The following is a 3,531-nucleotide window of genomic DNA, read 5'->3' on the forward strand; positions in this document are numbered from 1 at the left end:
TAAAAAAAAACACTAATTTAATACAAATATAATTTCATATTTCTATATCGTATAATAATGTTACGTGCTTGTATATAAACGCAACTTATATACACTAGTTCTCTGGCCTTGGATGATCCATATGACTAACCTCACCGAATATAGTAATGATTATTCATAGTATTTAGGCGGATACTCGCATCAAATTGCTTTAAAACACTTTTTTTAAGGATGTTTAGGTGTCAAACTGTGTTTGGATGTATTTAATAAATCGATTTGATAGTTTGAAGATTAAAAACTAGAAAAAAATTAATTTTTTATAATAACAGTAATAAACCCAATTGTTTAGACCATAATTATTAGATTTGGTTCGATCTGGTTCATTTATATAATCGGACCGGGTCATATTTTTGTTTTTTTTTTTTACTTCTAAAAACGATGTCGTTCAGAAATTTTAGTCTCTTCCCTCAACCTCACTCTTTCATTGAAACTCGAGCTCTATCATATCTTTCACTGTGGCTCATCACTGCTCTGGCGCCCAAACTCTCTGTCTCTCTCAGCTCCGGTCTCTCTCACTGCCTTCGGTGTAGTACTTAAGCTCGTCGTCGCTTTCTCGAGTTCAATATCTCTCATCGTCTCCGGTCTAGCACTTAGTCGTGCTCGCACGCCTTTTCTGCCCTCGTTGTAGCCGGCAGCAAAAGCACCAGGTCCCATGATCAGTCCTCTTCGTCGCTCCCTGTCACGTCACCGTCTCGCACTTAGTTATTTGATCAATTAGTACAAATGTGCTACCAAACTTAAGTCCAAGAATGCATTTTCCGTCACTAAGATTTCTAATATAAATAGGTCCTGTGTATTAAAACAATCAAGCAACATGATCCAACAGTGGCAAATTTTTGAGTTATATCCTCCCTTGAAAGCGCTATAATTTGGTTCTCCATGGCATGTACTGCTTGAGTCATCTTCTCTTCATTGATTATTCACTCTCTTAAAATGTTATCTGCTCATAAAATAAAATTACCCCAAAACAAAATAGAAAACACAAGAACAACAACCAAATGAAAATAAATAATCACTTATTATTAAATTACTCTTCCACCTTAACTCACGACAACAATAAAGAGGTCTCACAGTCCATAAATTCAGCCCAATCAAATACAGAAATTTAATTATAATTTTAGTTTTTATCTTATCCTATCTTTATCCTTGTTTTTATCTTTTTCTTATCTTTATTTGCTTTTATCTTTTATAGGCCAATGCTTTATATATAGTTAGTTTTACCTTTATAGTTTACAATTTTCAATCAATCAATAATTAATAAAATTTCTTCATCTTTTCTTTTCCTTCATTATTCTTTCACAATTTTATTATCTTTGCGTACTCTTTACGTACTCTTTCCATTTTATTATGATATCTTGATGTCCTTGGATAAATCAACAAATTCATATCTTAAAATCCCTTCAACCTCTCCTCCCACTATGAATAATCAACCTTCCTACTCTGTCCTAGATCAAGGATAAAAGACACACCAATATTAGTACAAATGTGCATAGGAGTAGGGAGGTTGATTATTCATAATGGGAGGAGAGGTTGAAGGGATTTTAAGATGTGAATTTATTGATTTACTCATGAATATCAACAGAGCTTAAGAGGAGTCAAGAGGAGCTCTGATATCATAATAAAACGGAAAGAGTACATAAAGAGTACGCAAAGATAATAAAATTGTGAAAGAATAATGAAGAAAAAGAAAAGATGAAGAAATTTTATTAATTGTTGATTGATTGAAAATCGTAAACTATAAAGGTAAAACTAATTATATATAAAGCATTGGCCTATAAAAGATAAAAGCAAATAAAGATAAGATAAAGATAAAAATAAGGATAAGATAAAGACTAAAATTATAATTGAATTTGTGTATTCTATTGGGCTGAATTTGTGGATTGTGAGACGTCTTTATTGTTGTCATGAGTTAAGGTGGAAGAGTGATTTAACAATAAATGATTATTTATTTTCATTTGGTTGTTGTTCTTGTGTTTTCTATCTTGTTTTGGGGTGATTTTATTTTATGAGCAGATAACATTTTAAGAGAGCGAATAATCGATAAAGAGAAGATGACTCAAGCAATACATGCCATGGAGAACCAAATTATAGCGCTTTCAAGGGAGGATATAACTCAAAAGTTTGTCACTGTTGGATCATGTTGCTTGATTGTTTTAATACACAGGACCTATGTACTTTATATTAGAAATATTAGTGACGAAAATGCGTTCTTGAACGTAAGTTTGGTAGCACATTTGTACTAATTGATCAAATAACTATTTGGACACCCGCATATAGTTAATTTAATTCTTATATGCTCTCCAACTTATTACTCAATTCTTTTTGAGTACTAATTAATCAAATATATTCATTTTAAAAAATTTTAAATTAAATTACGATTCAATTGGATTAATTTAAATTTAAAAAATAAAAATAACCATTTGCCAATTGTTAGGAGAAATTTATGGGATAATGGGGAGAGAATTTAAACGGTTATCTCTTACGTGATCGTCTCAATTCTCTTCCCACTCTTCCATTAATCTTTTTTAGTACTAATTGATCAAATATATTCATTTTAATCTCTTCTACCAACATTTTTATATACTAATTACATGCTAAAAATTTAGATTATTGATAATATTAATGTTTTTTATTTTCAATATTTTAAAAAAATACATGTATCTAGCTTACATTGTAAATCAGATATACACATTTCGTATTCATCTGTCTTATCTCATTTATAATATACATGCAAAATTATCTCGTTCACACTGTAAACGAGACAAGAGAAGAATATTTATTTCGGTAAATATTTTTTAAATTATTTATTTCGATAATTATTATAATTAATTTATTTATTAAAATAAAAATCCCTTTAACGTGTCGATCGTAACTTTTCATGAAATAATAATACACCATTCTAAATTTTTCTCAGAGTATGAGGTCAAAAAATTATATTTGTAGAAGCTCAAACAAATCCTATATATAAGTAATAAACACAGCGAACTGCAAACAAATCCTGGGTTCTGCAGTTTGTTTTTCACCTGATATCTGAGAATAACATAGCTTGAGTCTGAGATATGGGTGACATTGATGGATGGGCAAACATTCATCATGACATCTTGAAGGAAATTGCGGAGCACATGTATTCGTACGATGATTTCATCCAACTTAGTTTAGTTTGCAAGCAATGGAGCTTGAAACTTCCAGAGTTCTACAGCCAGATTTTGTGGCTGGGCTACTGATACCTGAAGAATCTTCCAGTACTCATATTTACGAAGATGAGGAGATCTACCATGTCATGCAGTTACCTATTGCTGATGAAATGCTACTTGATATTCAGTCTCTTGATGAAGACAAGATCCACCATCTCAAGCTACCAGAGATGCAGAACAAATTGATCGTCCTAGATATATACCAAGGTTCAATGTATATGTTAAATGCATTTACAAAGGTCTATTTAGATCTTCTTCCAATATATATCATATATATTATATATTAATAAAATTGAGT

Source organism: Arachis ipaensis, chromosome B06 (genome assembly GCF_000816755.2).
Source record: "Arachis ipaensis cultivar K30076 chromosome B06, Araip1.1, whole genome shotgun sequence".
Classification (NCBI taxonomy): Eukaryota; Viridiplantae; Streptophyta; class Magnoliopsida; order Fabales; family Fabaceae; genus Arachis; species Arachis ipaensis.